The sequence below is a fragment of the Antechinus flavipes genome, chromosome 2 (assembly GCF_016432865.1).
Source record: "Antechinus flavipes isolate AdamAnt ecotype Samford, QLD, Australia chromosome 2, AdamAnt_v2, whole genome shotgun sequence".
Taxonomy (NCBI): Eukaryota; Metazoa; Chordata; class Mammalia; order Dasyuromorphia; family Dasyuridae; genus Antechinus; species Antechinus flavipes.
This window is the reverse complement of record NC_067399.1, coordinates 578,479,897-578,492,804: the sequence shown is the minus strand read 5'-3', so window position 1 is coordinate 578,492,804 and position 12,908 is coordinate 578,479,897.

Genomic DNA, 12,908 nt, shown 5'->3' with positions numbered 1-12,908 from the left:
AATTATGAGAGCATGGGTCCCAAAGACAACATCTCCACTTATAGAGGCCCAGTTCAGAATTTGGGATGCTCCAGGGTCACAGAGGTATCTGGAGGAAATTCTGTAAGTAGTCCTTAGATTTGTACAAGGTTTATACACTCACTTGACTGTGGGCTGGACATGCTTGGAGAGTCACATGATTTCCCCTCACTTCCAATCTGTGGTTAGTCTGTAGGACAATTAGAATGTTAGATCCTCAAGAGTAAGAACTGCTTCATTCTTTGTATTCCCAGTGCCTAGAATATGTAGGGATAGGGACAGAACCAGAAGTGTCATGGTAAAGAGGACTCCCAGGTCCTTTTAATGAGACAAATTACTGCAGGGGTCCTCAAACTTTTAAAATATGGGGCCAGTTCACTGTCCCTCAGACTGTTGGAGGGCCGGACTATAGGAAAAAAAAAACAAAAACTTTGTTTTGTGGGCTTTAAATAAACTTCATAGCCCTGGGTGAGGGGGATAATCGTCTGCCCTCAGCTGCCACATCTGGCCTGCGGGCTGTAGTTTGAGGACCCCTGGACTGTATGAAGTTAAGGAGCTATCTAGGGCACTGAATTGCTTGGGCCAAACAGGATGTCAGAGCTGAGACTTGAACCCGGGTATATTCAGCTGTAAGGCTGGCTCGGTTTCTAGTGTTCTGCTGCCTCTCACCAGACACATAGGAGGCACTTAATAAACGCTAGCTGATTAATTAGCTTCTCTGTATGAGCATCTTCTGAGAATCTGGCCTTTGGGTGTTTTCCTGAACTTTACAAATTGAGTTCTGTGTGACCATTTTTATCCCTGTGTATTTGGGTGTGTATTTGAATCCACTCCTTTTCCTACTGTGTAGTTTGTTCCTAGCTGGACCCAATGCTTGGCTTAAACTCTGTGCATGGAGCTAGGGCGCCATGATGTGGCCATTATGAGAACCACAAGTCCCTCTGGTAGAGCTTGGAAAAATAGGGTTCTCAGCTGTGTTCCACCTACCCCTTATCAAATCCTGAAATCTTAAAGTTAGAATGTCGGCTTTCACCTAACTCTAATTTTGCAGATAAGCAAGGAAGCCATGGCTTGCCCAAGGTAACACAGCTATAATAGAGGTGGGAGCCACACATTCTAATTTTGGATTGATTACCCAAAGTTCTTCCTTACTCTTTGGAATATCCAACAAACCCTTGTAGAGTACCTACTTTGCACAGCACTGTTCTAGGTGCTGGAGGACATAAAGGTTTAGAAAATAAAACATGTTCTGTCTCTCCATAGTTCCCCTTCCTCCTTGGTTTTAGTTTGCCCTCTGGAGCCAAGCTAAATAAACAAATAGCTCTTTCCCATGAGAGCTCTTCAAATTGTTGAAAACCTTGCCTCTACCGCTTGAGATTCCTCTTTTCCAGACTAAATATTACCAGGTTTTTTGACCCATGGGACATAGTTCTGAATGTCCTATTTATTCCAGTCATTCTTGTCTGAATTCATTCCAATGATCTTCCTCAAATATGGTACTCAAAATTAAACATAATACTCTATATGAGTTCTGACCAATGTAGAATACAGAATGGCTTTATCTTGGATAGAGAAAACAATTATGCTATATTTCTATTTAGGTATCCGAGATTATGTTACTTTCTCCATTTTACAGACAAGTAAACAAGATCAGAGGCTGACTTCTTTTTGGTCTACATGGCTAGTGTAAGAGATGGGATACAAATTCAAGTTTCTCCAGATTACAATTCCAATGTCTTTTTACTATCCTCACCATGTTCTTTTGAAGTACTTGGTATTTCATCAATTAACCAATGAATATTAAGTGCTTCCTGTGTCACCAGTTGTGTACCAGGTAGGCACTGAGGATAGAAAAAGAAACAAAAACAATCCCTGCTTCTCTACCCCCGCCCCCCCCCAAAAAAAGGTCTATCTCATCATGGCACTGAGGGGAGGGGGGGGGTAACTAGGTTTTTAAAGAGAAGCAGAACATGTGAAATCTTGAAGTTTTATCACATTAGGAAGACTTCAGTCATGGAACTGACAAAAGAATATTTGCTGAAGAGCACTTCGTAAAGCAAAGAAAAATACAAAAATGGATCTAAGTGCTGGACAGCTTTTTTCCTACTTCTGCAATGATGGTGAGGAAGGGCGCAGAAATCAAGCTATTTTGGAAAGAGGTTAGGACTTGAATGAAATCAACATGTGAATTCAAATGTTACTTACAATTACAGTCACTCTGTGATCCTGTATAAGTCACAACTTCTGTGGGGCCCAGTTTCTTATTTGTAGAATGGGGGCACTAATAGCACTCACCTTACGAAATTACTGTGAGAATCTAATAAAAATAATGTATGCAGCAGATTTGAAAATCTTAAATCACCATATAAATATGAGATTATCATCATTGTTATTATTGTAAGACAGTATGCTATAATGGACAAAGAGCTGGACTCTACAAACACCTGAGTTCAAGCCCTGTCTCTGACATATTCTAAAGTCAGGATTTTGGCCAAATCACTGTGCTTCACAGTGTGCTTCGGTGTTTTCTAAGATCACAAGTTTCAAAGAATGAGGCGACCTAGATTAGAAGAGGAAACTTCCTCTTCTGGGAGTTCCAAAGTTCACTATGCCAATGGAATCACAGATCTAGCCCATATCCTATCATCATCATTCTTAGAAACTTTAATTCGTACTCTAAATGTTGTTTGTCCTTCATTTAAGATATCAAGGAGATGATGCCATGATATGCAAGTGAGTTGGATTCAAGTGAGGGTAGAATGTACAAAGGTCACTAGCTTCACTTTCTCATCCAAGGCCATCTGGGTCCAGTGTCAAGGTATACATTAGGATAATTGAAGATGGTTTTGGTTGCAGTAGAAGGCCCTGGCCTTTTTAAGCTAAGGTCTTTAACAAGCCTCAGTTTGATTGAGGCAATACCCATTCAGTTATTAATATTAAGAATTGAGGCAAAGAATGGCTTTACTTTTAGCTAGTCCAAAAAAAAAAAGAGAAAAATCCAGTCTGGGAGAAGACCTTCAAGGAGTTCTGTCCAAAAGAGAAACAATTGCTATTTACATTCACTCAGAGTCAATCAGAGCCCATACAATGACCAACTGGAGCTTGGCCTGGGAGCCATTGTTGTCCAATCAATGAGAACCAGTGATTTGGGTTTAAAGAATGGCCTTTAAATCTAGCCAGCAAACCAGAAAAGATACCTTGGGAGTTTTCAGTGATAAAAAAAAAAGTAAGGAAGGGAGAAAAATTGGAAGGAAGAAAGAGAGGAAGTGTAAGGGGGAAAGGAAAACTTTAAATGAAAGACCTTTATCCAATGAATAACTTTGGTGGTGTGGAGGAATTAGATCATATAAACTTTAGTATTAGACGCATTTAAGTAAGATCTTCTGAGAATGAAAGTTGAAAGGCAACAAAACATTTAAAAATTAAAAAGCTCTACCAAGAATTCTAAAATCAACTATTGATTAATGATAATAAAACCATCATAATCTGACTATAATCTCACAATCCCCAATATATTGTTGGTAAGGGAAGGGTGGGAAAAGAAAGGGAAGTAGCTCTGGAAGAGGACTACATATGAATGAAAACAAAAACAGGAGGAAAAGCTGGACCAGACCAATTATATACAGAGTAGTACTATATTAAAGACAATATAGTTTTGAGGACATTGAAGGACTAAAGGTCCCAAGATGTCTGAAAAAAGAGAACACTGAATAATATTGGGGAAAGGGGGAATGATAGATGGAATTACTACTAAAAAAGTTGTTCAAGAAAAATAACTAACTACAGATTTATATGCTTACATTTCTCATCTCTGTAAAATCTTTATGAGGTTAATATGCATGACTATAAAGAACATTGTTGATGAGACTATGAGACGGAAACAGACTTTTACAATGGAGAGTTTACAGCAAAGAGCATCTTTACCATGTTATAAATGGTTAGAATACAAGTTCTCTTTGTGATTATTTTTAAAAAGCACTAACTTTGAGTCATTTGCACATTCTTTCAATAAGATGCTTCCCATGCAAATGTTAAGATTGATGCAACAACAGATCTCTTTTTGCAATAGTAAGTTATTTCCCTGATGACTGCCTGATTATTAATGTCAATAAAGGCATAAAACTGGGAAATATATTCTACCCAAAGGTGCTTGTCATTGTCATGGAAGATGTTTGGCTAATAAACATTCCACCTGGAAAAGGAATTTATGGAGGATGAGTTCTTGCAGATGCACCCATCTCTTGATGAGATTGTACTAATTGCATCAAATCTGGGAATACTATAGAACCTTCTAAATGAAGTTCACAACCACCCAAGAGTTAAGCCCGGTAATGCATGTTTAAAAACCAAGAGAATGAAGAATGACCAGTGCAAAATAGTTGGCTCATTGATCTGATCTTTTGGTTTTTCTTATATCTACATTCATCTGTAGATATCAAAAGTACGTGAACAATGAGATGAACCCAGAATTAAGAGAGCAGGCTAAAATTAAAAAAACAAAAACCTTCACTTTGGGTCTCCCTTTTTCTCAGGAATCAGTCCTGGTGGCTCCCAGTTCCACTGAATGTCACAAAGTCTTTCATCAGCTCTTTTCCAGAATAGGCCAATTCATCCCTCCTTAGGTACCTTGATGGACCCTGGAATCAGAGTAGGACTTACCATATTGGTGCTAGATTCAGCCTCACTGTAGCGCAGGAACTCCAGGGCTCAAGCAATCCACCAGCTTCAGTGGTAGCAGAGATTATAGCAAAAGCTCAACTTTTTAATACTAATATTCTTATGATACAAGTCATGATATTATACCTTCCAGAAAATTGCAATTATGGGCCACTCAAAAGGAAACAAAGGGGGTGTGCAAGCATGTTGCCAACAGTAACATATCTGCAAAAAGTGGCACAAAACTATATCTAAGAGATGTATTCTCAGGAGAGGAGGTGGATTATTCTTATATTGAGATCAGTGGGTAACAGATGGATAACTCAGGTGCTACACTGGTACCTACAGGATGCTAAAAGACTTTGGGAGCCTGAGGCATGTTAGGCAGACACCCACTGGAGCATTCAAGACTCTGAGTAGTTACAAAGTAACAAGGGTGGTTGCACTGTGCTATTCATTCTTAGAGGAGTCCCCACACTAATGAGATCACAGACTCTTTAAATTGTGAAACACAAACACAAGAAAATTAGTTGTCATGGCTTACAGGTGACTCATTTTAAAATAATTACTAATGCCAACCAAGGTCCTTTTTACACAAACTGTTCTCAAGCCACATCCCTCCTGTTCAGTATTTGGGCAATAATTTGCTTTAAATCTATAACAGACTTCTACAACTATTCCTGTAAAATTTCACTCTTGTAGCTTGTCAAGATCTTTTTGGATTTTAATTCTGTGATCCAGCTGTTTCCTACCTTCATAACATCTTTAGATTTGACAAATATGCTTTTTATGTTGAATGCCTTACCTAAGTCATTGATAAAAATTTTTACCAGAACATGAAATATAATGTGAACAGGAAATACTGAATCTCAGCATCAGATGACCACAGTTTATGTCCCATTTCTGCCAATTGCTATAGGTAGGCATGGGAAGGTTACAGTTTTCTCTCTGACCCTGTTTTCTAATTGGAAAAATGGATGTGGTAGTATAGTTCTTGTTCTGTCATTATCCATACCCAAATGCCAGAATCATTTTGAGCAAAATTTTATAAAGTCAAATGCCACATCATTTAAGACAAAAGCTTGGTCTCAGAGAAGTTAAGAAAATGCCCTCCTTTGTTGAAGAGGTGAAGGACTATTGATATGGAATGTTGTATATGCTGTCAGCACAATATGTTGGTTTGCTAAATTGTTTTTCTTTCTTTTAAAATCTTTATTACAAGGGATAACTCACTGGAGAAAAAGATATATATCATGCAAAAGCAAAATATATCAATAAGGAAAAAATTAAATGTTACATAAGTGTGGGTTACTATTAGGGTAGGGACAGTCTTGTGATATGACATCAGAAACCTCCTTCTAGACTGACATGTATTCATTCATTAATCAAAACTCTGGGTAAAGTCATTCTGGTAGCTTCAAATTCATTACAAGCAGTCTAAGCTTCCTATAAAGAGAATAAAAGACTTTGTCAAACCAAGTGTGATGGTACATATTACCAAGAGAAGCTGAAGCTGGTGGATTTGTTGAGTTCAGTAGTTCCGAGCTGCAGTTAAGGTTAAAGTGCGCTTGCTGTCTGCACTGAAACCAGTATCAGGGGGAGATGGGGAGAAAGTTGGGGATGAGGACATAACAGCCTGCATAAGGAATAAATTGGCCCAGTCTCAGGTAGAAAACGGAGTATATCAAGATTTCCATGCTGATCAGCAGTGGGATTGGCTCTATGAGTGGCCACAGAAATTTCAATTTGGCTGAGATATGGAGTTACTCTCATTAAAACAAAGAAAAAACCCTGTTCTCCAGCCATTCTGGAGAGCAATTTGGAACTATGCTCAAAAAGTTATCAAACTGTGCATACCCTTTACTCCAGCAGTGTTACTGCTGGGCTTATATCCCAAAGAGATATTAAAGAAGGGAAAAGGACCTGTATGTGCAAAAATGTTTGTGGCAGGTCTTGTTGTAGTGGCCAGGAACTGGAAACTAAGTGGATGCCCATCAATTAGAGAATGGTTGAATAACTTATGGTATATGAATGTTATGGAATATTATTGTTCTGTAAGAAATGACCAACAGGCTGATGTCAGAAAGGCCTGGAGAAACTTACATAAACTGATGCTGAGTGAAATAAGCAGGACCAGGAGATCATCATATACTTCAACAACAATACTATATGATGATCAATTCTGATGGATGTGGCCCTCTTCAACAATGAGATTAATCAAATCAGTTCCAATAGAGCAGTAATGAATTGAACCAGCTTCATCCAGCAAAAGAACTCTGGGAGATGACGATGAACCACTACATAGAATTCCCAATCTCTCTATTTTTGTCCACCTGCAATTTTGATTTCCTTCACAGGCTAATTGTACACTATTTCAAAGGCCAACTCTTTTTATACAGCAAAATAACTGTTTGGACATGTATACTTATTTTGTATTTAACTTATACTTAAACATATTTAACATGTATTGGTCAACCTACCATCTGGGGGAAGGGGTGGGGGGAAGGAGGGGAAAAGTTGGAACAAAAAGTTTTGCGATTGTCAATGCTGAAAAATTACCCATGCATATATCTTGTAAATAAAAAGCTACAATTAAAAAAGAAAAGGAAAAAAAACCCTGTTCAGATCTTACTTGTTCCAGGCAGGGACCTCTAAATTTCCTCTTTTGTCAAAGCTGAAATCGTAGAGGTAGCAGGGACAAAAGTGGGTCTGGGCCTCAGAACTTTGAGCTACAAGTTTTAAGGAAAGGGCATGCATAAAAGTGGTTGCCCCAGGAAGCCAAGGATCAGGATCCAGGTGAGGAGTCCTGTGTAAAGGAGGTAGGACATGGGTAGGTGCTGGTCAACACAGGGCATAGACCCCAAATTATGTCTGGCAACAAAGGGACCCAATAAGAAGGAATTAATGCCAAGGCCATCCTCTGACTTATCCAGGAAGCTCTTCAAGCTTTGTTGGGGAGGGGATCAATCTTACATCAACCCAGCATCATCAGGTATGAGTAAATGAACTAAGTTAGGGAATCCATAGGAAGGTAGGGAGGAAGGGGAAAGACAAAGGTAAGAAAATATCTTGGAATTTCTCTGGGAATGAAATGGTCTGTTCAGGAGTTCCAGGTGGAACAGGGCTTTGGATGTAACAACAAAATTTTATGTTCCAACAAAAATTTACTTGTGGGGTGACAGGTCAATACATCCAATAATTCAGTCACTCAAGTGACATCAATTTTTAAAAGAACCCAGACATCAGAGTGGGACTTTCACCTGCAAGATCTAACATGTTGAATAGGATATGAAGCCCTTCCCCAGCCCCCACCATCTAGACAGCTAAATACCACAGTGGAGAGTACACTGAACCTGAAATTAGATTCAAGTCCAATTCCACTTCAGAATCTTGCTAACTGTGTGACCCTAGTCAAGTCACTTAATCTGTCTCTATTACTTCATCTGTACAATAGGAATTGTTGTAAGGATAATGTAAGATAATATTTGTAATTAGCACCATGCCCTGAACATAGGAAGGGTTGGAAATCATGAGTTCAGGTTTCTGCTTCTGGTTCTGAGGGCCCAAATGTATCCTTTCCCTCTTATCTTTAGGAATAATGTATTTTGATAGTTGAAAAGTCTTCTAGCATCATCTATTTTAATCTGATACCTTTGGAGAAAAGTCAATTAAAAAAAAAAAAGAGTAATGTCATCCAGCATCTGGTCTCAGCATTTGTACCTACCAAGTATATTCTCTGATTGTTTCATGCATATGTCCTCTCCCATCTCAATAGTATGGGAACACATGGGAAAATTCGTTGGGGGGAGGGGGAGGAAGAGGGGAAGGCAATGTTAATATCTTGTCACTTATTTTGATATTCTATTTGAGTCAATATCTTTCAATTTTCAAAACAAAATACGGGGTGGTTAGATGAGGAATTCATTACCATTTGAAGTAATCTATGGAAAGTTCTAATTGATAAATTTTTACCCATATCATGCCTACTCTATGTAATACAGAAGACCAATCCTGAAGAGAAGAAACCTCATTTTACCATCCTTTTACTTTTAGTAAAAAAAAAAAAAATTTAAGTTGACTCTATACTTCTCTTCCTATGGAAGTATGAATACCTGGTAAATTAACCCTAAAGTTTCAGACTAGAATGGGGATAATCAAGAGTCAGACTGTGCTGAAGGGAAGATTTGCACTTCACAGGAAATATTAAAGATACACAGATGCAGTAGCTGGAGTTCCATGATAGAGCATAAACATAGCCTGCAGGAGTGGCAAAAAAGCCTCCCCAAACTCTCAGCTGCAGGGAAAAGCTCTTAATGATATGGCAATGGATGGAAGAGCTAGTGTGACTTTGCTTGGCCCATCAGCCAGTAAAAATGGAGGACTGACTTCAAGGTGACGGCAGGGTTGGAAGGATAAGCCAAGCCACTGACAGTAAATGGAATAAAAGTGAGGTGGAACCCATAGATATCCTGAGAAGAAATCATAGCCTTTCCTCCAGATATTACCCACTTTTGAGAGGAAGTATGTCTGTAGAAAGAATAAGCTCCTTAAAGGTAGAGATGAACTGGTTCCTTTATGACCTTGAATCTCCTGATAAATGCTTGTTGAATTGAAACAGAAAAGGAAGTAAGCAGAAAAGTTTCCAGATTTCCCCTACAGAATCTGCTTAAATATGTAGCAGGTGATACCACTTCTGAGAAGGCAGAAACCATATATGTAATCTCTAAACAAGAAGTGACGAAAATAAATCCAGGGACATTTTTACTAGAATGCCTAAGACACACCTTACTTGTGGGAACAGACAATAGAATGTGAATGGACCAAATTGACCACATAGATCTTTTAAGGACCAAAAGGACCAAGGAAACAGTCCAGCTCAGTGATCATGCAAATTCTTGCAATTGTTTGGTTCAATATAATTTTGTTTATATATCCAACACTACCAGTGCTTGTGCAGGAATAAAGCCTAGACCTGTGATTTCAATAGGATAGGGACTCTTAGAGGAGAACTGCTTCTTAGAGTATCAAGAGGTTAAAAGATCTAAGCAGGATCACAGGGCCAATATGAACTTGAATCCTTCCGAATCCAGATCCTTCCGAAGCTAGCTTGATCTTTCAATACATGTTAAATTGAATTGGTCAGACTAAAGAAATTGAGCCTGGTATTATTAATGCAGAGTAAGGGGTGGGGGTAAGGGGAGATAACCAATCGAACATGTTCATTTATAAGGCAGTGGAAAGTATCAGGGGTGAGAGGAATGGTAGGACCTCTCTTCCAAAATATCCTAGGTGGTGAATGTGACCTAGAACCCTTCTCGGCCATCTTCCAATTGCAGATAAGGAAAAGGCCTAAGGTCAAGTAGGTACTTGAGTAGCCACAAGTCCTCAACAAATTCAAAGCAAAGTGTAGCTAAGATGGATCAAGGATCCTGCATCTGACATGCCTCCAAGACATTTTTCCTACTCTAGGGCAAAGTAAAACTGAAGACATCCAATTGTGTAGGTGGGAGAGAAGTTGAGTCCTTAAACTCCTGATCCAGCCTCCTTTTCATCTTGTATCCCACAAGTTGTGCGACTTTGGGTGACTTTCTTCTCATCTGTGAAATGAGGTTGAACTAAATTCCCTCTAGCTCTAATCTTTCATTCTTATTGAGCTACAGAAACCTTTAAAGTTAAAATTCAAGTCTCCCTCCCAAGTCCCCCAAGGGGGGGAACTTGTATATAAGTAGTGCAACCCAATGGAATGAATATCAAGTCTGAACTGTCTGATACCTATTTGTAACATCAAGGCAAATCATTTAACTTTTCTGGGCTTCACTTCTCTCATTTGTAAAATGATCTTAAGATCTATCAAAATTATATTAGCTGAAAACAAGACCTTGACTGCTACTTCTCCAGGAGAGGATCATAGTGATATTAGTTAGTATTCATAAAGCAATTTTAAAATATACAAGATGCCTTTACAAATACCTCATTTGATCCTCTTACCAGGTAAGTGACTTGCACATGGTCCCACTTTTAGTATCTGAAGCCAAATTTGGCCAGAAATTCTTTTTTTTTTTTTTTTAATCTTTTTTTTTTGTGAGGCAACTGGAGTTCAATGACTTGCCCAAGGTCACACAATTAGGAAGTATTAAGTGCCTGAGGCTGGATTTGAACTCAGGTGCTCCTGATTCCAGGGGGTGCCGTCTAGTTGCCCCTCAGGTCATTCTTGAATCCAGACTTGGCTGCCTTTATTGTTGTACCAAGGAAAAAATATGGCCATAAGAAGCATATAGGTTCCAATCCCAGATCTACCCCTGACTAGCTGCATGACCTAAGGCAAATTACTTCATTTCCATTCCTCTCTGTAAAACGGTGGTTGAATTTGATTTCAAAAGTTCCTTCCAGATTATAGAAATAAGTCCCCAAGATATACTCTACACGTGTGGTTATAAGCTGTTTCTCTATGTCCAAATATAAGTTGCTTTCTAAAACAAGATATTTGAAAATATATTCTGTAAAAGATCAACATTCATATTTTCTATAAGCCAGATTTGAGTATGAAATGTGGTCTATAATCAAATCATTTGCAAAGTCTTTTCAAATGTGAGCTTTGTTCCCCTTTAGATGACTATTTTTCTAGTAGTAACTACAGAAAACAGAAGATACATCAATGACAGAAGCACAGTATAATATGGCCTTGTGCTATGCATCCAAAAACTGTTCTATGCTTGAAGGAATATTTAATTATTGGAGGTAGAGATGGGTGCAGAATTGTCTAAAAATAGATTCTTTCCTTAATTACTTTAAAAAGGAGATACTTCAGGGACACTTTTACTCCTTGTGAAAAGTATATTGTTGCTGTGGGCATTCTTTTGCTACAAGTATTAAAGGCAAAAGGATTCTGGAAATCTACTATCCTAAGGTGCCTAAGACAGCCTCTTAAGATCTAGTGAGCCCTTGGATTCAGGAGTTGTCAATCACATATAAACTATCAGTGAAGTGAAAGCTAGAAGTATCCAGGTATTTGGCAGCTCTTAACAAGATGCACGAGTTTTGGAAAAAAGGTCAAGAATTCAGTTGAGAGATGTAGGAAGAATTGCTACATTACAGGCAGAAGTTAAGATGTAATTGCAAGGAGGTCTGAGCCCACCACGAAGATCATGTGGTTGTTAGGACAGATATAGCTTAAAACTGTAAGAAACCTTCTCAGAGGCAAAAGAACTAGCTGGATTAGTTATGCTCCAGGCAAACTTCTACAGCCAAGGAGAGGTAGCATCTTTGGGACCAGAATCAGGACATCTGCCAGAGAATAGTGCAGGACCATTCAAAAACTAGACACCTCATCTGTGAAGTAAAACAGGGAACCGACTTCCTCATTTGAGTTCTAGTTTAAGGTGAGAAAAACAAACAGGAGAATGGATATCTTTTAAGTTGTACTTTCTGGGCAATATTAGGATAAAAACCCTAAACTCACATCTCTGTCTCTCATTTCCTTCAAAGAAGGGTTTGTGTGCCCTCAGTCAGGATAATTCAGGTATACCTAAAGCTTGAAGTAACTGGTCATTTAGTCCAATATGTTCTCTTTATAGATAAGAAAACTCAGTGCCAAAAAGCTTACCTGTCCCCAAGTTACTGAAAATGACAAGGGGATCTGAACTTTGATATGCCACAGGATATCCATAGAGGGACAATTGAATCCTAACAAGAGTGCCTGAGATTAGGCACAAATACAAAGAAATAAAATGGTCCACACAGAAAGAGGCAAATTATATTACTTTTGGGTTTTATGCCCTATGACCCATTCTCAATCCTTGTGTCCCCAAGCCAGAGCACTGAAAGCATTGAGAACATTACCACCAGACCACAGATGGCTATGAATCTATATTCATATATAGAGTCCTGTTCCCAGTCTGAAGAGATAACATGCTTAATGTGACAATGCCAACAACTATGATTTAAGCGGATATAAAGGGGAAATAAGAGGCAAATGTTTAAGGAGTGCCCAACAAATTCCCTAACCTTGGGAAAGAATTACTATGTATAGAGCTAAGTGCTTCATATTTCTCATGACTTTTATGTAATCTGGTACTGGGTATACTAAACTGAACCTCTTTCCTTATACTAGGGCTGGACCTATGCCCTGATCTTTTGCTCTCTTAAGTACACGGGCCCAGCTCACACTTTGGAGATATAATTCTGTTGGCATTTGCAGAGGGGGCAAGGTCTGCACCTGGTCAGTCTTGCTTATC